At 47.5% G+C, this 26,778-nt stretch overlaps 1 pseudogene; it reads right to left on the minus strand.

Moving 5' to 3' along the window:
* Positions 1 to 1,144: 1,144 nt before the first annotated feature.
* On the minus strand, positions 1,145 to 26,234 carry LOC149356331 (uncharacterized; annotated as a pseudogene).
* Between the last annotated feature and the right edge of the window lie 544 nt (positions 26,235 to 26,778).

A 26,778-nucleotide genomic window follows, 5' to 3' on the forward strand; every position in this document is an offset into this window, starting at 1 on the left:
GCGTTGTTTGGTGACGGCGGTGTGCTCACTGTATGTCCTTTCTCGCTTTTCTAACTTAAAAATTACTGCTGGAATTTCTGTCCTAGTGTGCTTATGACTGCATTCGTGCATGCGTTTGAAGTGAGAACTTCCTAGATTTCGTTGCAGCAGAAGTTAGTTGCACTCTACAAACATGTACTTTCGTTGCAGCTGGCTCGTAACTACCTCATTCTGCAAAAAATCCCCAACACCTGCGAACCAGTCGCTGACAGATATTGAGAACTAGTTATTTGTGTCTGATCGGCCGCGGGAATCATGCTGCGACCCGCGGCATGTGTTTACGATGGATGAACGGCTGGTATTAGCTCCTGCTGTTCGACTTTGCATCAAGTAGAACCTTTGCTTGCTTGCGGAAAGGATTTTCGAATTTAAGCTTTTTAAAGCCTCCCGCAAGGAGCGCGAGATTTAACGTGCGCTCGTTTGCAAACAAGTTAGCGTTTATGAAAAGCACTTTTGAATTTAACCTATAGCTGTTGCGTGGCACCTCCCGATGTAATGCGGTACGCCTTGCGTACGATGAGCCAAGTTTTCAGCGTGGACAGTAAGCCATAACTGGAAGCCGCTAGTAAAATACGAATTAAAATTATCAGCAAAAGCGATAAAAAAGCAAAAGCGACAGGTGGCCTAAAAAACCACTGTCCAAAGTGATGAAACGATCGCTTGCACGGCCACTAACGGTTTTGACATAAACTTAATAAACCCACGTGGTGCAATGACGAAGAATTTTGGCCGTATTGTGCGATTTGTAGGAACTAAGTTATATTTCTTCAGTGCAGCTGCCCAGGTCTGTCAATGAAAATTTCGCAATAGTCCACAATGCATGTTAGGGATTAATTCTCCTCAAAAACATTGGGCACTGTACTCCATATTATTGTTCTTGGCAGCCAGAACACTACGTACTCTCTGGTGAACTTTGCAAGTTCTTTTACAATCAAGCAGAAAATCATGCTAATGGCTGCCGCGGATGCACCAAAACGTAAGGCGAGGTCATTAAGCAAGAGGCCAAGACGCAGCTGCATCAGTGTAAGTAGGATTTGGTCCTCAAAGGGCATAGGGAAAGGGTTCTTCACAATATTGGAAAGAGTGTGAACCAGTTCGTCAAATGCTACTTTTGACAGACTTGTAAAGAATAGGAAGAGACTTGGTGCAAGAGTTGAGTATGCACTGAAGATAGTCTGGCAAGCACTGTCTGCAGTGACTGGGGCCTGCGTGCGAGTGGTTGCATACACATGGTCACGAACAGCCGCTGGCTCCTCCACTCGAGTTGCTTTTTCATATGTTTTGGCAATCTTGCATCTGCAGCCACAGGCCAAGCAGCCATCAACAAGATTCTGAGCTCCTTCTCTCCTGCACAACGAAGGATGGGGAGGAAAGCGAGACAATATTTAGCACGGTGGTATGAGCTAACAGGCACACAGGATAAAATGACCATGCTATGCAAGGGTTACACTACAGGGAAATAACTTGAGTGTTCTAACTGTATAAATGTGGGCTGCATCGTACTCCTGTAGCGACTTGCAGAAGTACTGAAAGCTTTAAAGGGACACTGAGGAAAAATTGAAATTGGCCTCTATCGATAAGGTACTGTGTTCTAATCACAAAGAGATTATGATGAGCGAACACTTGGCCGACAATATACAGAGTTGTTCTCAGTAGCCCGTTAAACACTGCTAATGATAGCAGAAACTTTATTCGTAAACAGATTCTGCTGTTGAAATCCTTAACTCTTTCACACCCTATTCTTTTTTCTCCACTCAAATGAAGCACTACTACCAAAAATGTATCTTCAAGTGCAAAATACTAGTAGAGGTGTTATTATGTACATAGCAACAATAAAATTATGCAACTTATGAACGATTGTGGGTCTAATTTCTATTTCTAAGGTGCATATTACGCTTGAAATTGTAAAAAAAAATGATGTCACTAACCGTGGCAAACTTATTTGCACAAAAATGGTAGACGGCGTGCTACCCCGCTGACGAGATCGCTGCATATTTGTTTACTTCATTCACTGTATGGCACAAAAACCACCTTATTTGCGACATGAAGGATGCAAAATTCACTTGGAATGAAGAAAGCACTGCTAAGTGCAGCACACTCTCAGCTAAAGCAGCAATATCCGTAGCACACCACAGGATTAAACTGTGCATATGATTAGTGAAAGCAAACGTGCATGTTTTGCACACAAGACAGACTAGCATAAAAGCACGTAAATGAGAACCCATAAAGGATAATTCACACCACTTTTCTGTACCTATGTGACAGGTCTTCTGTTGCAATGTTGATGGGCAGGTGATCATAAGCTGCAGCACTCTCTTCATCTTGCTCGCCTGATGAATGCTGTATGCCCCTTTCCTTGCATGACAAAGATTGAGCTGTTAAGCACGCCCCTGGCTCCAAAGTTGTGACGTCGTGCCCCCGTCGTGCCCTGTTCCCTTGTGGTGAGCAGTGTAAAGAATTGCACAGTATGAAAATACAAAAGAGTAAACAAACTGCACTTCAGAACAAACTCCAAAAGCCATACCGGTGTTCCAAGGTGCAGTGTTGGGTATGCATTGTCTTTAATGGGACGCCGATCAATGAAATGAACTGAGCATGCCTGCAAGACATGTGTATGAAGGCCACATTAACTTCTGACAACAAGTGCAAGCGGACTACGTCAAACACTACAAATGCAAGGAAATATGTAATATGTTCATTCTAACTAAACATGTAATATGTTGATTTCATGCAACTGTCCAGACACTGCACTTCTGCTTTGTGCTCTTCAAAAATATTTCACCATAATATTTTCTCAATTTATATTTGAGAAGTTTTGTTTTCTATAAACAGGGGCGCACAAGAAATATTTTTCAACCGGCGTTTGCACCCACTTAAGAATAGCTCAACAGCGTTCATCGGCTGTGCGATGCCAAAATTCATTAACAAAAAAAAATACCAACATAATGCCTGGAAAGCTTCTGGTCGAATCCTATCTCACGTGCGCAAACACTCGCATCTCCCCGTTGTGGCGAAAATGAAATGCGGCCAGCAAGGCATGTTCGCGTATATATTTAAAAACGAGAAGGTAGAGTTAAGGTATTTACAGTGAAACTGTTTTACGCTTCAAGCGCGAATGCACAGCCGACTCGAAAGGCACCGACTAAATGCGGACATGCACATCAGCCCGTTTAGCTCGGTCCTAGATGACATTATATTTACCATTAAAACAGCAGGCTCTATGTCGTACTACCCTACTCTCACATTAACATTGAATGCAAGGTGACTGAAACGATACTAGCAAACCAAAACCTCCCGTCAGCCCATGTACAGAAATTCGTTTCAATAGCGGCTTGAGGGCGCGATCACTGACGGCTGCCGGAGTTACAGGTACCGTCAACAAACGACCCGAGCAACTGGAGCTGCACTTTCATCCTGTGTACTCACCCTAGCCGATGAGCCGGGGTAGAAGTCCTTCCTCTGCAGGTTAGCGATCTAATGCTGTCGAATCAACTTGTTCTTCTCTCCTTGCGGAAATCTGTGCATCCCGAAAGGCCTAGTACACGGACAATCTGCGTGAAGTTGAGGCCCGTGTGTTATGCAAACAGATTTGTTCCGAGCTTTCAAATCTGCGTCGCAGTTCTTGCAACCGAACACGGAACATTTCTTGCCTCTACTTTTCCACATTTTGGCCGCAAAGCGATGCCGCAAAGCGATGGATACAGCGGCGAAGTTAGCAGCCCGCAGGCACCAGCTGCTGTCGTCTGAGATCCTCTTGGCCACTTATGTCGCGACGGCGGTGGGGCCGCGAGAGTCAACTAAGAAAACTGCTCTCTGTAAACGGTCTATAAAAGGCCGCGCCTTGGAGAGAAGTTCTCAGTCGTCTGCGAACGCTTTGGAGTGGGTACCGACTGACAATTTATCGTACGTGTTCGTTAGACTACGCTCCTGACTAAGAGGCTTTCGTTCTGTGCTAATCGGTACATATTCATAGCTGACTCACAGTAGCAGTGAAAGATTTTCCGCGGTGCGCGTCTCTGTAAGCCTCAATTCTGGTTCTTTGATTCGCAGGTGACAGCATGGAGGACCGCAGTTATTAGAGCGAGGGGGTAAGCAGCGTCGAAGACCTAATGCTCCAGGACACACCACGGGCGTTTACGCCGCTGCCGAAAAGCCGGCACGATTCCTAGCAGCAGTCAAATCCGTCCAGTTCGTGGGTGTCTTCGGCTCTTCCTTTCACTTACTCTTGCGACGCATCAGTGATCAGCTCCAGGTCCGGGTCCATTCTCTGTCCGCTGTCGCGACCAAAGAAAATCTCCGTTGAAGAATTTCTCTCGCTGCCGTCGGAGACTACAATTCTCTGACGGTTGCAGGCATCATGACAAAGGCGGGCGCGCTGATACCGAGAAGTTCCCGACAAGCACTGGTGACGCGGAAGGCGCTCTTTTTGCTAATGAGTTGCAGCAGTGAAGCAGCGAGACGTCTTGGAGTTTTCTGGATAGCCTGGAGAACGACTCCGACCAGCTGCCTGCGCTCTTCCAGCGCTTCTGCCTGTGCAGTTTGCCGTGAAAGGCAGCTCCTCCGCTTGCAGCGCGATCGGATCATACTGCCACGTATCATTGCAGTGTTCGTTCGCGCTGAAATCCGCTGAATGGGGCGTTATCATTTTTGTTCTTGACGCGTGAAGCTACCGGACTAATCTCAATTGATCACAGCCATGACGAAGTGAATCTACGTTTTTCCAGATTGCGGTAGTTGATTTTGACCGGTTACTTTGAAGTTTCTTTGCCGGCTTTAAATTTGACTATGCAGAGAGCGGCGCGCATTCGTAGTTCGACAACTGACAAACACGTCTGCTGCTTACGCCCTGCCGTGCTGTTCAGTTCTTTTGATGGCGCAAGTCAGCCCAAATAAAGAGCTACGTTTGCAAGTCGTGTTCCTTCTTCCTGACCTTTCGACTGCCGTCATTACAATTTGAAAATACGAGCCCGGAATCTCCCAGACACGTCTGTCGAGCTATAAGGCACTTCTGGAATCCTTGGAAAGAGCGACGAGAGCTTAGAATCATTGGAATAAGCTGCATTTGCATGGTAAGTGCACTATAGTTGCATAGCGTGCTTAAAGCTTGCACACATTTTCTGTGAATGCCTTGGCTATGTATTGATGCGCTGCTTTATTATTATTTTCCTTTGTGATGTCGGCTTCATGCAAGACAGCTGCAGCGAAGTGTGCTTTATCCTTAGCCTGAGAGCGTAAGAATACCCTCGGTGAAAGCATGCTCCATATGGATTCATCTATTTCAGTCGTGGGGAAGTTGGGCTGAGGGAAACGTATGCTCATACTGCGGTATATCCTGCAATGTTGCATGTCCGGTTACCTGTGCTTGTTATTTAATTCTAATCCGCCTTTTAAACATGAAATGCTTTTAGCCCCCGTTGTCGGCAGTGTGGTGACGTCACGCCGAGACCGAGAGGCGTCATCCGGGCACTGAAATCCACTCATCCGGGCACTGAAATCCACTCATCCGGGCACTGAATTCCAGTCATCCGGGCTCTGAAACGATAACATCCGGGCACCGTACAAGACTTAACGAGATTTAACGAGACTCTCTAAGCCCTCCTACGCGACCGGCATGCAAGCGCCGGTTGGTCTCCAAAGGAGTCACAAAAAATAACTGCTGCCAGTGCCTTCTCAATGTTTATCAAGATATCAGTCGCTGTGCGTTTGATAATGCACGGAATTATAATTTCCGATTTCTAATAACGCGTGCAAAAAGCACATAAATGCCACGATACACTTCGTTGTCATACGTGATCTCTTAGGGGCTTCGCGCATCGAAGCAAAGCCGCGCAGGCGCTCAGGGGCCCGGGGCAGAAGCGCTGCGTTCATAGGGCAAGGCATCGCGCCGAACGGGTGGTGACGTTCCTCCCTTCCATTACGGTGCGGTGCGGGTGTCCACCGAGATGGCAGAGAATTACTGCGCCATTTCCTTTACTTAAAAAACCTTGCGTTCAAATGGCAAGGCATAGCGCTGAACGGGTGGTGGCGTTCCTCTCTTCCTGAACGGTGCGGTTCGGGTGTCCACCGAGATGACATTAGGCCCGTAAACATATCATGCTTACTCTACTCTCGGTTACGGAACAGGCAGAGATTTTTTGTCATTCTTTTTCCATTGTAGCCGACATTTTGTGCTTCTCACTGCTTCACTGAAGCGGGGACTTGGTCGAAGTCTTGGTGCAGAAGTCGCCTTAATATTGTTTAGCCTGTAGCAATGTTAATAAACTGTTTTTTTTTCCTTCGTATTTCTGTGTGTTCTGCGTCATGCTATCTCTAATCCGCTTCCGCCTGAATCCGGCATAAGGTCTTGCCGACGGGGCTCATCGAGAGCGGAAAAGGGGATGGTGATGCGAAGGATTTCTGACTCCCCAAGGTCGGGTGGTACTTTACCCTTACACAAGCTACCTAATGATTCGTAACGGCGCTCGGCTGCTGACCCCAAAGACGCGGGTTCGATCCCGGTCGCGGCGGCTGAATTTCGATGAAGGCGAAATTCTAGAGGCCCGTGCGCTGTGCGATGTCACAGCACGTTAAAGAACCCCAGGTAGTCGAAATTTCCGGACTCCTTCACTGCGGCGTCCATCATAACCTGAGTTGCTTCGGGACGTTAAACCCCAATAAACCAAACAGTAACCATTGTTTTACGCAGGTATTAGGAGGGTGATGAAGGTGCATAAACTATCGGGACGCTTCAACCGGCTTATTTTTTTCAACGGGCATGCTGCTACACCAGGTGAGTTTTTATTTCTGCTAGCGAGAGCTGGGCGCTATTTTGCAAGTCATGTGTATGTGCAACATTCATGTACAGCACAGCGGAAGAAAGATTTACAATTTCATAACTCACAACGTGCGAACAATGTTGATGATTGTGGGTAATATATTAGAGCTGGAATACCAAATGAGACGAGCTTTCACACAGGAAAGCCTACTTGGATATGGCAGCACATTGACGTGTCTATCACAGATACCATGCTAGAAAGTCATCTGCCTCCCAAACCTGTGGCTGTTCCTAGTAGTGCCTGATGTTTCCCTTGAGCAACAATTCCTTACCTAGAAATGAATGAAGCTATTGTTCTGCTTTACATATCTCATGCTTTTTGTGCGTATTCAAACTGTATTATTCTATGTAGCTCCCGCGATCGCAATATAATAATTTTTGGTATGGAAGTGGAATTTGATAGCATGATATTTGAGGTTTTCCCCTTGTTTCTTTGGAATTGTCGGTCGATCAGCCGTCATATTGGAACTACTTGCTGCAGTAGCGCATATCCGCCATTGTGGTCCGGTGCCGAAATTATATACATCGAATTTGATTGTTATTCATCACGACTGCTGTCTAAAAACCAGGTTGCTAACAAAAACCCGCCGGACATGCTATCATGACGTCACGAGGTGACGTGACCTCTTTCGACCAATCAAGGCATATTGTGATGACGTAACAAGATCACTCGACCTCCTTAAAAGCAATCAGGCTATTTTCGTCTCGCATATCGGCGGTGCTTTTATGTGACGCATTAACAAGGATCTGAGCAAGCGGCTTTTGTGTCGTAGCTAGTCGCTAGAGAGCGAGAGAGAAAAACGGTTAAAGCTTAAAATGGTTCGGTGGGCCTTCATTCCAGAAGCCCTTTGGCTTTGGCCGCTGTTCTTGCCCGGTTCACCAACGAATGCCGGCCTTCGGAATGAGCTGGACGGCGTCGCCTATCTGTCCTCAGTTGCAAGGTTATTGATTCTTTGTGTAGTTGGGTTTTTGTGGCATGCCCATACCATACGGTATAAGTCAGCCACTTCACCGCAGAAGGCACAATGCGGATCGTACGAATTTAGAAACATGTCGCTGAATTTGACTGCATTTATATACGTTTTAAATTGCCATATCCTTAAAGTGACCCCTTGTGCAGCAATTTTTAGAAATATTACTAAACATGGGCATTTACAATACTGTAGATGAAATTACTCAATGCCATCCGATATCGCAGAGCATGGGGCTAACAGGAAGAAGGACAAAAATGGACGTATTCGACAGACTATAGTGCTCCAATGCCTTTGGTGTACGCGATGTCATAAGAAAAAAGAAAGGCTAATCTCAAAGAGAAGCTTGCGGGCGCTATGGTACGCCAGTTAACGACAGCACCAGCCGCTCTGTTGCAAAGGATGTGGCTTAGGGCGTCGCCTTCTGAAGCCGTGCAAGCCGCCAGACAGGCCTTGCGGGAGGAAAGTAGGCGAGAGGCTGCGCGTCGTCCAGCAGCGAAAGAACGTATGGTGCGGTGACTCTGGCCTACTAGGAGTCCTAAAATGCTCTGCGGCTTTCCTGCAATGCGCCTTAGCTTTCTCGTTACAGCATCTTGTACATCAATTTATACTCTTGAGTCTCGGGGATTACGCGTCTTTTCAAGTTCCTGATCGCGCTCCGTCTAAATACTGTACAGTTGCTTTGGGTACCGGGGCACAAGGGGTTTCATTTAATCAGGTTGCAGATTCCTTAGCAAGGGTCTCTCCCTGCGGCCCAATTGTTGCTGCCCTGCCAAATTCTGCATACACAGCAGCGCTGAGGTTTCCGCAGCTACACAACATTTCAGGAATTTGCTGCCTCGGCTCTTACATCATCTCCCGGATATCAGCATGTGCTGAATCCTTGGAGTAGCAAAAACTGGCGCCCGCAGAGACTGGAGGCCTCTTTCACGCTTTTGGGTTGCTGGTTACCTCTGCTAAATTTCTACTTTCACAGATCTCGTCTGGCGGCTTCCCCACTGTGCCCATTTTCAGCCGAACCTGGGACAATGGATCACTACCTGCTGTTCTGCCGCCGCCTCTCTTCTTTGAGGGGGCCTCTACTAGAAATTCCGTTCCACCAGTTGGGTCTGCCTGTGTCCACTGCTTTTGTTCTTCCCATTGGCGCTTCTTTGCTTGGAAGAAGCAACAAAGAGTGTGGGCTCTGCTATGTAAAACTTCCTTCTGGAAACACAGTCTCCCATTCTAGAGGTTTTTTTTTTCTTTCTCCTCTCCGCCCTCAGTCAGTGCGAACTTCAAACATTACATGCGTTATATTCAAATTTGCACATAAAGCTATTGTCCCGTCTTCGATCTCCTTGTTAACAGGTCCCCTGTCGTTGCGTGGCTTAGTGTGTCAGCCTATATCCAATTACTACTCATATTTCCCTATTAACGCTCCTGTTTCCAGCAATTCAGCGCCTGTGTCGTGGACACCCCCCGTAGTTGGTATGTCGTATCTTCATTTGAAGCCAACCAACCCACTATATGCACAGCAGCAAGACACCAGAACAAGAGACGCGAAGGAAAGCACTTTCACTAGGGCCATTCATCAAGCTGCCATGGTATATGAACGGCTTGCTTGTAGGGTTGTGCACTTGACCAACTTAAAAAAGGCGTGTTGTGTTGTTTTCACCGTGTGCTTTGTTCTTTGTCTTCGTCAAATACAGCGCTGCCGTGATTTCGCCTCGTGCACGAGCCAGTGCTCGCAACGAACGTCGCGGTTCTCGCGGTGAACCGAACCTCGCTCGACGGCTCGGTCCAGGCGCACTGGTGGCAGATGGCTGGAACTGGCACGTAAGTCGGCGACAGGACGCAATGGCTGGCAGTGGCGGCAGCCTGTGGCCCAAATTCCCGCAAGACTAAAGCGGCGGGCACGCTTTCGCCTCTTTAGTGGTGCATTTGACACCCAGACCATTGGCAGCTGCTCCCTGCTAATGCTCAGCAAGCGCAGACTGTCTCCACGTAGAACTCGTTCCTCAGCCTTTGGGTTCGCGTTTTACGAGGGGTTTTCTGCAGCCGGAACAGTTGTTCATGTCGTAACGGCAGGGGCTGGGCTCGGGGCTCTGGGGAATATAAGATATGGTGGCATGGTCAAGGCTAGCGCGTAGGATATCTGGGAATCATTTAGAGCCCTACTTCTTCCTGAGTTGAGCTGCGTCAGCGCAAGCGGCAGCGCGAACGAGAAGCACAGCAGCGGATGAAAGTACGGCGGTAGCGAAGAGAGCGCGAAGAGGAAGGAGGAGGAGGGTCGAGTTAAGGCGAGAGCGCTGGTTGAGGCACGCACACGCATGTCTCTCGGGTAACGAGGAGGTCCACTCCCTCGCCCGAGGTCTCAATTTACGGGCCGGAGTTGGACCCCCTCCGCCATCCCATGTGCGTCTGCTTACCTTCAGAGATATCCTTACCCATTACCGAGATACCCGGCGCGTTTACGCACCGCCGGCTCCCTCCGTAGGCCTACCCCAGGCCTCCCACTGATGCCGACTCCACGCCCGTACTGTTCCCTACCCTATTCTCCGTCATTCCCGCTGCCCGATCAGTTCCTCTCCTCTTGTAACTTCTGCGGGAAACCGGGAGACTTTCTTCACGTCCTCCTAACGTGTCTTACCATCCCACAGCTTTCATCCCCAACCACGGCGGAATGATACAGGGAGGCTCTCCTGGCCAACTCCGTTGCTGCTGATCAGCGCCGGATAATTACCGACGCCCGGAAGCAGATGGCCCTCCAAGGGCTGTCCCTTGTCCTGTAAGGGCAGCCTCCTTAGGGTTGCCTCGTCCCATGTGACAGGGGAGGAGAGAGGTTGGGGTTTTCCCCTTCTTCATTGTTTGTCAATAAACATTTTCCGTGGCCAAACGCCGCCGCCGCCGTTTGGCATTGCATTTTCGTTATGCTATCGAGTATCGTTCAAATACATCGACAAATGCGCTCAAGTTTCGCAGTACCGTTTATCGTAATCATTGAGCGATTTTTTACCTTTTACTGCACCTCTTTAATTTAAATCCGCCCTGCGTGCCTTGTGCGATAGCGCGTGCATTGCATCTTTTCATTACTTTGTCTCGTTATTCCTCAACCTGCAACGTTGCATTTCGCAGCGCTCTTGGCGCGAAGGAACTGCTGAGAGCGACTCGCAACGGCATGGACAAGCAGCAGGCTGCCACGAGCAGCTCGGAAGAATGTGTGGAAGATTCGTAAGCGCCCAGGCTACTTTTGGCCAATCTTTTCGTTGCTTTCGTGTTGTGTGTGGCGATGGAGGCGAAATTCAAGAAGCCCGTGTGCTGTGTGATGTCAGTACAAGGAAATGGCTATGTTGCCGGAAGCCAGCGGAATAGCCGAAGAGTATGCCGGCCGCGTCGTCTTATTGGCTCGCTGGTGTCACGAGACATGCGCAGCAAAGGTAAGAAGCACGAATACAGTGCTACGTTCCATCAGTTCTGCGACGGTGGATTTGTACGGCTTTTGGGGACGCAAAAGACAGAAATTCGGAGCGCCCGTCGAAAGGAAATTTTTCGCTAAACCACCCTTAGCTGAGCTAAACTGCAACCATTCCTCAGGAAAGGCAAATGCGTACTGCCTGACTTCTTGGCGGATACCCCAACTGCACCGTGAGGGGAGGGATGAGAAGAAGGGGAACGAACAAAGGAGATGGTGCCTTCGTTAGGGGCTCCATGCACTTTGACGATCTGAAATCCTCGAGGCGAAAGCCTGTCCATGCAACTTTGGCTGCTACTGTTTATGTATCTGATGAGTAACTAGTCATGCCTGGTTAATGATTAACTAGTAATGACTCGTTAGTGGTTAGTTAGTCATGACTAATTTCTTGATGACTAACTAGTCACGATTGATCAACTAGATATGCTTGGTTAACGACTAACTAGTCATGAGTAATTAGTCGATCACTGGTTATTGACTAGTTAGTCGTGACTTGGACTACTAACGACTAGCTATGACTTTCACTTCAATATGTAATGAACGGACGGACAGTCGTGGCAGCGAATGTGAGCTGTTAAAGGCTTTGGCCTTGAGGAACGTAGCAATGTATTCGTGCTCCTTACATTAGCTGCGCACGTCACGTGACGCCAGCGAGCCAATAAGACGACACGGCTGGCATCCTCATTTTCGGGTATTCTGCCGGCTGCTGGCAACATAGCCACTTCTTTAAGGATATTTATACCATGCGTATCAACTACTGGGCTGGACTGGCACAGAGACCGATTCGCTGGACAGGATGTCAATTTCTGATCGCTGATGACAGCGTGCGCAGGATCTTTACAGCGTTAAAGGAATTAATGAAAAGGCGATAGCCCGACGTTAATCCGGTTCAAATTAGAGAAATCGGCCGCCAGAGCAATAATTCGAAGTTTCCAAGAACGCTCAGAACGTGTAGATCAAGTTCCAGCTGTAGAAATACGAGTTCAGATTCCTCCTCTGTGCACGTCTAATTTGTACCTATAGTTTTGATCCGTTATATATGTGCCACTATAGCGAACATTTGCATAAAGTTTGGGGGCCGCGCTTTTGGCGCAGAATGTTTCAAGCGATGTCAAATGACTTGGCACGTTCCTGAGGATAATATTAGTAATTGAGATGCAGCTCAAAATATGTGCGGGATTGGCAACTACAACCTTTCCCGCCCCCAAACTTTGCATTCCGAAGACCTTCAGACGGCCATTATGGCTGAACCGGTTGTCACAGGGGGTTCAGGATGGTGTCAAACGATTTGTCGTGTTGTGAAGCATATGTCTTAGAAATTTATTAGCTGATATTACAAAGACATATCAAGGACATAAGGTAGGTGGCTTATATCGCAACAGTAATGAAAAATCCTTGAGGTAGAGGGCGTTGCTTGTCTCTTAGAAGGGAGGTTTCTGGAAAGGAAAGATCCGTGGATGTTTGGATTTGGTCTTCATCACCTTTGCTGATAACACCGACGCAAACACTTGAAGCTCCTGTAATTAACGCTTTTAAGTTGAACACTGAGGCAGTGTCGGTGGAAGATTTTTTCTTATTTTACTCCCATTTTCCTCCGTTCCCTTACGGCGCGGTTGAGGAGTCCACAAAGAAGTGAGCCACTAACTACGCCATTTAATTTTCATTTTCATTTGTAGGTCACTTTTGGAGGGGCGGTTTATTGTCAAAATACATTGCTTGACTTATCTGCGAAGAAAAAAAAATGGAAGGGGGGGGTGGGGGGTACTTATTAGCGCTGTGTATTTCGTGGACTTCGCCAAAGAAAAATAGAATTTGTATAAATATACCAAAGAAAAGTCCTCGCTGGAAGATGTGCCGCCCCCTGTCCCCCCCCCATCCATCCCCCCCCCCCCACCCAAGTACGCCAGTGGCCTAATGGGGTCTTTCTAAACTGAATTTCTTGTTTGAGAGTGGAAAGGTGGGACTGCAGCTCTTTTGCTCAAATCCGCCCTTCATGCCTTTCTGATAGCACATGCATTACATCTTTTGGTTATTTTGCCTCCTTATTCCTCACCCTGGAACGTCACGATTCGCAGCGCTCTTGGCACGACGGAACCCGTGAGCGCGACTCGCAGCGGCATGGACGAACAGCAGACTTCAACGAGCAGCTCGGAAGAATCCGTCGAAGAATCGTAAGCGCTCGGGCTACTTTTTGCCAGTGTTTTTGTTGCTTTTTTGTTGTGTGCAACGATGAAGGCGAAATTCTAGAGGCCAGTGTACTGTGCGATGTCAGTGCAGCGCCCCCATTTTGATGGAGGCAGAGTGCAAAAGTTTCACGTTCTGTGTACGATCTCACTCCATATCAGTTACCGGTCCTTAGGTTGTCTCTGTTAATCCGGAGTCATACTCTACGGCACCTCCTTTTCTCTTCCCTCTTACACTACATACCTTCCCCGACGGCGTGGTTGAGCGGTCCCTTGAGAGTGAGCCAGCTGCTGCACCTTTTCTTTCCTTTCTTTTCCTCACAATTTTTTTGTGTATTTACTGCTCCTGACACCACACCGAATCCATCCATGCACTGAAATCACGGTGACTGAAAGCTTTGGAATCGTAGGAGGAGCATTGAAATTGGTTTTTGAGGAACGCAAATGGCTCAGTAACTGTTTCAAATATCTCGGTGGGCACCGGAACCGCACCCGTAAGGTAAAGGATAAAGGAGGGAGTGAAAGAAGAAATGAAGAAAGAGGTGCCGCAGTGGAGAGCTCCGGATTAACTTCGACCACCTGGGGTTCTTTAACGTGCACTGATATCGCATCCAAATGTTGACGCCGCGATCGGGTTTGAACCCGGGTATTCCGGCTCAGTAGCCGAGCGTCCTAATGAATGAGCCACTGTGGAAGGTATGGGAGTATTGAAGTCGTTGCATGGTTTCAAGCAGATCACACAGGTTGGTAAATTCGTCTTTGAGGAAAGGAAATGGCGTAGGATCTGTCTCAGATATCTCGGTGGACACTTTAACCATCAAACATGTTGCTCTTCAACATATGCAATGAAACATCGTTAGTTATTTCGCTTATATATTGTCTTGGCGGGAAAGAAATCTCTAACGCATGCACTCCTGCATCCGGTGGGGAATCGCCCTTCCTACTGTCCTCGTTGTCGAATCCTTAGCCCCCTTGCACGTGTGTGCTGCGATGAAACCGCCGCGGCCTCCTATTGCCTCTGCGCTTTGCCCTTGCCGTCGCCTGCCTCGAGGCCCACAGGCTCCACGTGGTTCGTGGGGAAGGGAAGCTGAGGAGAGGCCCTTGCCAGGGGGAGGAAAGCGCGAGCAACTTCCTTCCCGGCTAATTGGAAAAACCTTCTCTGAAGCCGTAACTGGTCCGCCAATAGCTATGATCGCAACTGGACAAGGCAACGGCGCTAAAGTTTGTAATAGAGCGAGGTTTAACCACAGGAAGTTGCTGAAGCGACTACGGCACCTCTTTCTTTCTCTTTTCTTTCACTCCCAACTTCCTCTTTCCTTAGTCGCGGTTGAGGGGGTCATCGAGATATGTGAGACAGATATTCCGCCATTCCAAAACCAATTTTAAAAGAGCTATCTCTATCCCTTTTGTATTTCTGACCACAGCGGCAGTTGTTACCATCTCATATGGTTTTCGTGTTTCGTGAACTCCCCCAGTAACGTTATCTAGGGCGCTGTCGCCTGCTTTGTGGCGCCGGTCACAGACACTTTGGCGTCGCATTCCTTCGTGTGTTAGTGATGTCGGTGCCGCGACAGCTACGGTGGTGTTTGGCTTTGGGCTCGCGACCTTGGAAACTGACACTGCGAATATTGCAGCGAGACCCGCAGAGATATGACGGGAACCCCTACCTGCGCTCGCTTTCTCGGGAGCCACTGCTCATTTTCACGCCGTGGATCATAAACTATGATTTACTCACTGCTATGATTTGATTCGGCACATCCTGGGAACTGATAGTTCAAGTGTATGCTAAGTGAATTCTATTGGTGTTCCATATATTGCCATGGACTGTGAAGGCCATTGCGTGATAGCGGTTTGCCTTCACGGGTTTACGTGAACACTATACAATTTTTTTCAGTAATCTACGATGCTAAGGTACATAGTGCGCGCATTAAATTGTGTGCAATCACTGTGCAGAAAATGATTGCTATGTATCGCATGAACAGTATGCACGGAATGATTGCACACGTATTGCTTGAATGATGCACGAACTGATGTACTTAAAATATGAGCTGCGCCGTTTGGCAGAAGCTTAACGCCTCTGGTGCGCGGTCAAATGTTATCTGTATTTTAGGGAATGGTGTAACATAGACGTGTAATGTATATTGAGATACATCCATTTTAGACTTAAAATAACCTGAAGTCCATGCGCGTAAATAAAACAATGAAAAATATTTTTTGTTCTCCGTACATTGGCTCAGCGCTGCACTTACCACTGCTGACCACCAGCGCAACCACTTTTAACCTGCCACAACACACAAAGAAATGGTGTGCGAAAACCTCTAGCGCGTGACTGCGGCAGAGTAGGTGGACAGGGAAACATCGGCCCACCTGCCCTAGCGGGCCTGATTTTAGACTTGTCCACGGGTAAACTAGATGCCATCGGAGAATGAAGAAACTCAGGGTAGGCGGTTTCGCCACATTTTTTGGCGCCGCTCCCCACTGCTTCCGCCGCTAGTTGGCTGCCGTTTCAGCGCCCTTGCGTATGCGCACAAGAAAATCTAGCAGACGACGCCACTGCTCCTCGCGTTACTATTTGCTGCGCCGTCGGCCGAAATCTCCAAGTAGTCCTTGCGAAAGCGCGTGACTTCCGGCACGCTTTTTGGCGTGCAGCTCGGATAGCGAGGGCTCCTGAGCTTTCCTTCTTCCTCCATGGTATATGCGATGCGAACACCCCCCTCGCCCACGTGTTTCGGTTATCCGTTGTCATGGGGATTGATAAGCCGTTATTCATCCGCCAACCGCTATGAAGGTAACTGAAGGAAGAACTGGCGCCAGCGTCTGTAATTCGCGGCCGCTGGATTGCATAGGAAATGTCACCCACCCCTGCCCTCACTATCCGAGCTGTACGCCAAAAATATGCCGGAAGTCACGTGTTTTCACAAGGAGTACTGGGAGTTTTTTGCCGACGGCGCAGCAATAGTCACGTTGGCCGCAGTGGCGCAGTCTCTTGCATTATCTGCTGCGCATGCGCCAGCGCGCGGAGACGACGCCAACAAACCAGAGGGAGCACTCACGTCTAACTTCAAATAATGTGACCTAACGGCCTCTCCTAATTTTTTTCCTTCCTTCATACCATGCTCTGAGCAATGACATTTTTAAGAGCTTTAGCTCTTACGTTTGTCAAGGACGCGTCTGTCTGCACCGAAGGTCAAATTGACCGAAACAGTAACTATGTGCACACACTGTCACATAATAACAGTGGGCGAGTAGCGCCTTAACTCATACCTATACTTTCTATCCGTTATATATGTGCCAGTATAGCCACCATCGAAAAGGGACCCCCCCCCCCGTGGTATTACGATTTGCATGAAAATGCATCTGCCATCGAAACCTGAATCACCTGAGGTGCGGTTAGTGGGAATAAAAGGGCAGGGAGAGGACAGGGAGAGGGGAAGAAGTGGGGGACCACAGAAGAAAGGATAGGTGAAGGGTGGCGTTATGCACTTCACAACTTTTCATTTCTGCCCCCTCATTCCTTGTCCTGAAGAGTTACAATTCCTAGCGGCCTTGGTACGAATGAACCTATGAGCCCGACTAGCAACAGCATGGACGAACAGCAGGCTTCCACGAGCAGCTCGGAAGTATCCGTCGAAGAATCGTATGCGCTCGGGCTAGTTTTGGCCAGCGTTTTCGTTGCTTTAGTGTTGTCTGGGCCATTGCCTCTGATTCTGTGACGCTCCTGATATTTTAAAAATAATCACTCACAGCACACAGCGTGTTAAGACATCAGCAGAGTCGCGTCTGTACCCGTTTCGTAAAACTCCTTATACAGCATGCGCTTTTGCGTGGAAAGCCGCGGTCGAAAAAAAAAGAAACACCTCAAACCGAATATTGACGGCCACGGACTTATCTTCGTCCAGCGATTACAATTGCCCTGCCGCTTACCCGAAAGACGCGGGCTCGATTCAGCCACGGCGGTCAAATTTCGATGGAGGCGAAATTTTAGAGGTCCTTGTACAGTGCGTTATCAGTGCACGTTAAACCCAGGGGGCCGAAATCTCCGGAGCCCTTCACTGCGGCGGCTCTCATAGCCTGAGTCGCTTTCGGACGTTAACCCCCCATAAACCAAACCGAACTTTGTATGTTCGGGAGGACAAAATTTCTAATTGAGATGAAGCCCAAATTTTGTGTGGGATTCGCAAAGACGACCTTCTCCGCCTCCAAACCGCACACTCCGAGGACCTTCAGAGGGCCATTACGGCCGAATCGTTTGTCGCAGGGGGTTCCGAATGGCGTCAAACAATTCATCGGGTTGTGGTTCACGCGTTAAGTTCATTAACTGTTATAACGAGAAAATATACCGTATATTCGGCCGCGGCGCTTGAATTTCTTTGGAGGAGAAATTCGAGGCACGTGTACTGTGCGATGTCAGTGCACATTAAAGAACCCCAGGTGGTCGAAATTTCCGGACCCCTCCACTACGGCGTCTCTCATAGCCTTTGTCGCTTTGGGACGTTAAACCCCATAAACCAACCAACCTATACCGTATATTACGAAGGTAGCTGTAAATCGCAATAGTATAGTGCAAAATATGTGGTAGATGGCGCAGCTTTGTGACTTAGAAGGGTTATTTCTGGAAAGGAAACATACCTGGGTGTTTGGATTTCGTCTTCTCCACGTTTGCTAAGCATATCTATGAAAACTCCTGAAGCTCCCGTAGCTGGCGCTCTGAAATCGAGCACTCAGGCAGTGATGGCAGATAATTTTTTTATGCTTCCGCACGTGCACTTATGCATTGCGGAGAATCCACTTTGGCTGCTGACTGCCTCTGCCTTTCTGCTCTTTGCATCCTCTACCTCCAGAAACTTAGGCTCCTTGTGCTGGTAGAAAAACATTGCCATATTTTCGTGGCTCCCCACGTGCGCTTATGCATTGCGGATAATCCACTATCTCTGCTGATTACCTTTGCCTTTCTGCTCTTCGCATCCCCTACCTCCAGGCACTTAGGCTCCGCGTGCGTGTACAAAAACATGCCATATTTTCATGGCTCCCCACGTGCACTTATGCATTGCGGAGAACCCACTTTGGCTGCTGACTGCCTCTGCCTTTCTGCTCTTCGCATCCCCTACCGCCAGGCACTTATTATCCTCGTGCTTGTAGAAAAACATTGCCCTATTTTCATATCTCCCCACGTGCACTTATGCATTGCGGAGAATCCACTTTGGTTGCTGACTGCCTCTGCCTTTCTGCTCTTCGCATCCCCTACCGCCAGGCACCTATTCTCCTCGTGCTTGTAGAAAAACATTGCCCTATTTTCATATCTCCCCACGTGCACTTATGCATTGCGGAGAATCCACTTTGGTTGCTGACTGCCTCTGCCTTTCTGCTCTTCGCATCCCCTACCGCCAGGCACTTATTATCCTCGTGCTTGTAGAAAAACATTGCCCTATTTTCATATCTCCCCACGTGCACTTATGCATTGCGGAGAATCCACTTTGGTTGCTGACTGCCTCTGCCTTTCTGCTCTTCGCATCCCCTACCGCCAGGCACCTATTCTCCTCGTGCTTGTAGAAAAACATTGCCCTATTTTCATATCTCCCCACGTGCACTTATGCATTGCGGAGAATCCACTTTGGTTGCTGACTGCCTCTGCCTTTCTGCTCTTCGCATCCCCTACCGCCAGGCACCTATTCTCCTCGTGCTTGTAGAAAAACATTGCCCTATTTTCATATCTCCCCACATGCACTTATGCATTGCGGAGAATCCACTTTGGTTGCTGACTGCCTCTGCCTTTCTGCTCTTCGCATCCCCTACCGCCAGGCACTTATTATCCTCGTGCTTGTAGAAAAACATTGCCCTATTTTCATATCTCCCCACGTGCACTTATGCATTGCGGAGAATCCACTTTGGTTGCTGACTGCCTCTGCCTTTCTGCTCTTCGCATCCCCTACCGCCAGGCACTTATTATCCTCGTGCTTGTAGAAAAACATTGCCATATTTTCATGGCTCTCCACGCGCAATTATGCACTTCGGAGAATCCACTTTGTTTGCTGACTGCCTCTGCCTTTCTGCTCATCGCCTCCCGTACCTCCAGGCACTTAGGCTCCGCGTGCTTCTACAAAAACATTGACATATTTTCAGGGCTCCCCACGTGCAATTATGTACTGCGGAGAATCCACTTTGCTGACTGCCTCTGCCGTTCTGCTCATCGCCTCCCGTACCTCCAGGCACTTAGGCTCCGCTTGCTTCTACAAAAACATCGCCATATTTTCAGGGCTCCCCACGTGCAATTATGCACTGCGGAGAATCCACTTTGTTTGCTGACTGCCTCTGCCTTTCTGCTCATCGCCTCCCCTACCTCCAGGCACTTAGGCTCCGCGTGCTTCTACAAAAACATCGCCATATTTTCAGGGCTCCCCACGTGCACTTGTGCATTGCGGAGAATCCACTTTAGCTGCTGACTGCCTCACCTCTCCTGCTCCTCTCTTCCCCTCTGCGTCTAGGCCTTCAGGCTGCGCGTGCAGCGATAAAAGCAGCGACGTCATCTATGCTTGCCCACTTGCACTTTTGCATGAATTCCGGAGAACTTACCTTGGCAGCTGACGTCCTCTGCGCTTGTGCCCATGCTGGACCCGCTTGCTCGCTAGCGCGCCTTTTATCAGTGCCTATACTTACCGCACGATCATAGTTTGCCGAGTTACAGACGCATTTACCTGGAAGCCGTATTGTGTAATGTATAGAAACGTATACATATTACTTCAACTTTAAGGAACATAGCGCAGTATTTTGGCGGCTATTATCTTGGAACCGACAGTTTCCTTCTACTGCAATATTTTTTACTGAAGAATCTACTCAAAAAACAGCTCAGAACGACCGATGTGCATTAAGATGCTAGGTGCCACCAGCCGGGATGGTGTCATTTTTTTCCTGCCCATGTCCCTATCGAAAAATCTCGTATATATGTGTCATATGTGTCTGGTTCATACGAGATTATGGAATATGTGTCTTACGTGTTATACGAGTCATACGCATCATACGCAGCATACGTGTCATACGCAGCATACGTGTCATACGCAGCATACGTGGATACGTGGCATATGGGGTATACGCGGATACGAGACATATGAGGCATACGTATATGTGTCATACGCAGAATATGGGGTATACGCGGATACGAGACATATGAGGCATACGTATACGTGTCATACGCAGAATATGAGGTATACGCGGATATGTGGCATATGGGGTATATGCCGATACGCGACATACGAGGGAATGTGGCATTCGAGGAAACGGCATTGCTGGAAATGTTGCATATGTGGCATAAGAGAATGTGGGACACATGAAAATGCCACGTGACGCTGTATACACCTATCTTCCATTCATTTAAAGCACTTTATCCAGAACACGCTGATAGTTTGTAGGTCTAAAGACATGTGAAAATAGTAAGGTGCCATGCCGACTAACAGGCAAGGAAAGAAATTCATTTGCACCACTTTATTTCAGGTCTCGCAGCATGTCTGCCAGATATCTGTTGAGTTTTTTTCGCCGGGCTTCTGCATCCAGGTTTCCAGTTTCAGCAGATCTACCCATTTTCTCGAGGTATGCATCAAATGCATCTGAAATAATAATAATTCTATTAATTTCAGTTTTGGAAACAGTGAATGTATACAGTAAAAGCTCATTGATTCGACCCAAGCCGTTAATTCAGAAATCCGGCTAATTCTAACTGCCTGCTCGGTCCCAGCCAATGGTTTTAGAATAAACCATAAATAATACAGTTTATGTAGGCTGCACTAGAATAAAATACATAAATTTTTTTCAGTTACTTCAAAGGAATCAGTAGGAAACTTACAGCCAACAGCCTGCAGCTTCTTGGGGCTTAGAGCCGGCTTCTCCACAGCCCCTCCGGTGTTGAGGTAGCGGCGGCAGGGAGCGCCGGTAACGCTCCTGCCGCGAAGTGCAGGCACGCCCCACAACAGTTTTGCCAGCTCTTTGCAGAAGAGCGAATCCTTGTTGCGCCCCAGCAGCCACTGCCATCTCGCTGCATCAATGAAGAACCCATTGCCAATGTGAACCTGCAATAAAAAAAGAGGTTTGTTTTAGTGGCTAGCAATATGGCACCCTAGCTCTCATGACAGGAAAAAGCTGTAGCAGTGGGCTAGTGCGATGTGTGCTTCTTAGCTGCCACAAGCAACCAAACTAGTGCACTGTTGGCCCTCGTGCTGCAGTATCTTAAGTATAACGTTGATTTATAGGGTGCTGAGAGGATAGCATTCTGCTAATCTTGGGACTGGCCTCCAGCTCGCAAAAGAAACTGTGGACAGAAAGGAAATGAACACAACAGTACAGTGTTATACCCATTCACATGACACTCCTCTAAGGCTTTTTCCAGCAAAGGCATCTCTTTTCATCAAAGGAGTGAAAGCTCAAAGCAGCTGCAACACAGCTACTTGGTGCAACCAAAGGGTGAAACAGTCATTGAGGTTTAGCACCCTTTGCTGGGCATGAGGTGGCTGAAGTTAGTGTTTTATGGTGTACTCTATTCATTCCTTCAGCTCAGATAATTTTTTGTCCTTGCTACAATTTTGTGCTGTTATTGCTTCCTTAAAAGAACTGCAACAGCTACTCTCATAAGCACCAGCAAATTTTATTCCATTTCACAACCCCTTTAAATATTAATCCACAATTGCCCCTTCCGGAACAAGAAGGCCTTGCCTAGCAATGCTTTAGGTTAGCCAACAGCAGTTGTCACCATCACTTGTGGAAAACAAATTAGGCCATTTCAATGAAAACCGATTCTTTTAAGGCTTCAAATACTGGCTTGCTCGCTTCAGGGGATGGCACAATCTGACTTTCAAGAGTGCGTATAGGGAAGGAGCTTACACTGATGAAGCGATCTTCTAGTTTATGAATGGGCCAACACGCCCGTGGAGACTATTGCCAACTGCTTCTGACACAATAGTTTTGAGCAACCTGACTGCTGTTCAGCAGAACTGCCAGCTGAAACAGCTGACGCACCCACAGAGGAAGACAACAATAGTTTTCCTTGCCTTATACCATGCGGCACACTGATTACGTGGCTATCGATGACAGTGTCATGGTCACCGGTCAGCTATAACCGCGGACAAAATAGTTGCAGAAGTTCTGGGCGCTGACAACACTTCAGAAGACAAAGGCTGTGATGAGCGGCTACAACCATTGCGGTGCACGGCTTAAGAACCCATAGAAGTTTTGTCCATGCTGGAGGACTTTTGCGGATAAGCTCCTCATAGTGTGCATGCCACGGAGCATCTGGCTGCACCTACGGCTATTGTAGCCACTCATATTTCAGCCAAAAAGCAGACAATCATTACACAGTTTTCCACTAAATAAGGCTATGTCATGCTTAAGCAAATGTCATGTTTGTTGTTCATTAGATATTTCAACATTCCGTTAATCCAACAATTTTTCATGGTCCTGTCAGAATCTAATTAAGAGATTTTGCTGTATTCATCATCATCAGCCTGACTATGCCCACTGCACGGCAAAGGCCTCTCCCATGTCTCTCCAATTAACCCTGTCCTTCGCCAGGCGCGGCCACCATATTCCCGCAAATTTCTTAACCTCATCCGCCCGCCTAACTTTCTGCCGCCCCTTGCTACGCTTGCCTTCTCTTGGAATCCACTCCGTTACCCTTAAGGACCAGCGGTTATCTTGCCTTCGCATTACATGCCCTGCCCAAGCCCACCACCACTTCCTCTTGATTTCAACTAGGATGTAATCAACCCACGTTTGTTCCTTCACCCACTCCGCCCTCTTCCAATCTCTTAACCTTACACCTATCATTTTTCTGTCCATAGCTTGCTGCGTTGTCCTCAACTTACTCACTTTCAAATTACCTCACCGCTCACCTGTACCTCAGGTGCCGCGGTGGCGCAGTGGTTATGGTGCTCGGCAGCTGACCCGAAAGACACCGCTTCGATCCCGGTCGCGGTGGTCGAATTTTGATGGAGGCAAAATTCTAGAGGCACGTGTACTGTGCGATATCGGTGCAAGCTAAGAGCCCCAGGTGGTCAAAATTTCCGAAGCCCTTCACTATGGCATCTTCAGGTAGCTTTGAACTGATTGATAACATCTCTGAGCGTAAACTTCATGAAGTGATAACAACTGCATTAGAGCACATCCTTGTACCTCGGTTGCTTTGTCTCACTGGTACAGCCGGAGAAATTCCTGGCTTTCCACCTGAATAGCAACAATGGAGTCTTACCTTCCCATTCAAGTTTACGAGCAATGGCGGCAGATTTTCACGAGTGTCATCGACTTGAACAGCTGGGCTCTCCTGCAGATGTAGCAAAGAAACAGTGATGTTTATACCCCCGTGAATCATGTATACACTGCATATTACCAAAGTTAACTGTGGACTTTCAAGTAGCTTTGAACTCGTTGATAACATCTCTGAGCATAAACTTCATGAAATGATAACTGCATTAGAGCACATCCTTGTACCTCGGTTGCTTTGTCTCACTGGTACAGCTGGAGAAATTCCTGGCTTTCCACCTGAATAGCAACAATGGAGTCTTACCTTCCCATTCAAGTTTACGAGCAATGGCGGCAGATTTTCACGAGTGTCCTCGACTTGAACAGCTGGGCTCTCCTGCAGATGTAGCAAAGAAACAGTGATGTTCATACCCCCGTGAATCATGTATACACAGCTTAATACCAAAGTTAACTGTGGTGAAAAAAACATTCAGGACACAGTAATATGCAAAATATTTTGCTACCTTGCAAATTAAGTTCATGATTACACTTTAAGGTGCTTTAAGGGGGGACGAGGGTCTTAAAACTGACCTTTTTATTTATGGTTCAAATCTAATGAAATTTTGCACAGATGCATTTTTCTCTTCTGATTCCAAAAATGTAGTCCTAATTGAGCGGGTGATCTTAGATCAAAAGTTATCTTAAATTCTAGAGTGTAATTAGGTAATTTCTTACGCAGCTTTAATGAACTTTCTCATTGCATTTTGTTGCTTTTAATTACATGAATTGAGAGCCAGAGAATTCCCAGACCCAATGACATTCTTACTTTTTCTTTTCAGACCACGCATAAATAGCAATTTACAATTAGCTTAACGAGTTGAATCAAATACTGCGACCTTTTACTCTTGACATAGTATATCACGATGACATGCCTTGAGACAAAAACGAAGAATGTCACCGGGTAAGGAAAGTCTCTGGCTATCAATTCATGTAAATAAAAGCAACAAAATGCAAAGAGAAAGTTCATTAAAGGTGTGTAAGAAATTACATAATTACATTGTAGACTTTGTAAGATTTAAGGTCACTAGCTCAATTATGATTACATATTTGGAATCAGAAGAGAAAAACACATCTGTGTGCAAAATTTCATCAGATTCTAGCCACAAATAAAAAGTTAGTTTTAAGACCCTTGTCCCCCCTTAATGCTGCATACAAAATTCCTTAAATTGATCACACAATGTGATACGCTGTTTGTGTTCGGACCACATGCTTTCACACTCTACCTGTGCATAGAGCCAGCTGCACTCCATACTTATAAGTACCCCTCAAAGTGGTGCCAATGTGCACTCACTCAGCCTCCTCCTAGGTTTCATGCGCAAGGACTTCTCACCTCCTCCAGCCAAAGTGAATGAGAAAGACATGGCTGCAGCCCGGCACACTTGGCAAGCAAAGCAGCAGCAAGAACAACTATTGCAGTTGCGAACTTAGACATGGCGTATCACATTGTGTGATGGCTTTAGCCTAAGCACTTGCCTTTTTCTAAGCGGCACTGCATCAGAACATGATAAAATCCTTGAAAAAGCTAACATTTGCCAAAGCCAATCCCCAACCCCCCCTCCCTGGAGAACAAGGAGGACCAGTGCAGGGCAGTATAAATCAGCTGGTACATTCACAGCATGCAAAGCCACTGAGTTGTGGTCATACAGCAAGCAGTGAACATATTCCTTATGTGCCCCCAAATGTTTCATGACAGGTAAAACTTCCAGTGCCACTATTCTGTAGTGCAAGCAAACTCTAGAATGGCTGCATAAGAAAACAAGGTACTATCAATCTTAAATACTGCAGTAATGTGTGCAAGGGCCACACTTTCTTTTCCAGATTCAAGGGTCAATTTTCGGGGTGCGGCCCATACATGCAATTTGTGAAAAAAAAAAATGCTTTAAGTGAAAAAACACAAATCAGGGAATGAGTGGCATTTATTCTATGTTCATTTGTTGCATGCTCATCCCACACAAAGCCACGCAGCATGTACGCTGTCAATGCGCAGCCGTTGTTCCGCACTTCCATCACATAAGAGAGCAGCTCTTCTTCCAGTTTGGGAAACTCGCACGGCTTGCCTCGGAAAGCGTGCTTTTTGCAGCTTGTGCTTCTCAATGCATCCTTTTGGTTGCACTATCATCAGACACTTTTCGGACAATTTCCTGCATGCCGCAATTTCCTGCATGCAGACAATTTCCTGCATGCCGCACGCTTGCCATGTTCGAGAGCCAACTCCCAGCCACGTAGCTATTAAGGTGCTTGCCCATCGTGCTAAAAGTGCAACGCTCGGCAGCAGCACGTGAAAGCCAAAACTACGATGAACTAACACGCTACCACAACTGCCACAATTATTTAGACATGGAAATGTTCCCAGCTAGATCTGGCAAATCGGCTCACAACTCTACTTGGCTGCTCACAAACCGTGCAAAAGCTAAAATTAAGCTAAGCTCAAATACCTGCATGTCTGCATATTGTTCAAGGTCAGCTCTGCTGGGCAGCTCCACCAAACCTTCTTCCATCTCCACTGGAGACACTGCCGCAGCAGACAAGGCACTGGAGCTTTGGGTGCTCCGCAGCGGCGACCTCTCTGCAGGCTTCAAACCAAAATCAACAAAAGTAACTGGTAATTAACAACATGAATGGCACCAAGCAAGACCATAGAACCGCTAGGCAGCAGAACATCACACATCGGCTTATATGTCTGTCTTGAGAGTGTACAGCACATCTGCTGCTCCCACCGGACTGCAAGCCAAATGTAGAAGTGGTGTGTAAATGATATACCCACCCTCTCATTCCTGACACAATAACTTCAGCAATACTCTCCCAGCAAAGTGCGCAACAGCTTCTTCAAGACATCTGACCACTTGTTAGTATAGAATTATGGAGTACAAATGGTACTCCAAGTTAACATACAAAGGCAGCACGTACCTTGGGGCACTGACAGCAGCTTTGTTTTTTCAGCCACGTTTCTGCAAACAAAATAAAATATATATATACTCTAGCAGTGAGCATGTTTAATTTCGACTTTAAATGCCTCTCTCTTTTTCCCAAAGGCAGTTACCT

The sequence above is a fragment of the Amblyomma mixtum genome, chromosome 3 (assembly GCF_055824585.1).
Source record: "Amblyomma mixtum isolate Tamu chromosome 3, ASM5582458v1, whole genome shotgun sequence".
Classification (NCBI taxonomy): domain Eukaryota; kingdom Metazoa; phylum Arthropoda; class Arachnida; order Ixodida; family Ixodidae; genus Amblyomma; species Amblyomma mixtum.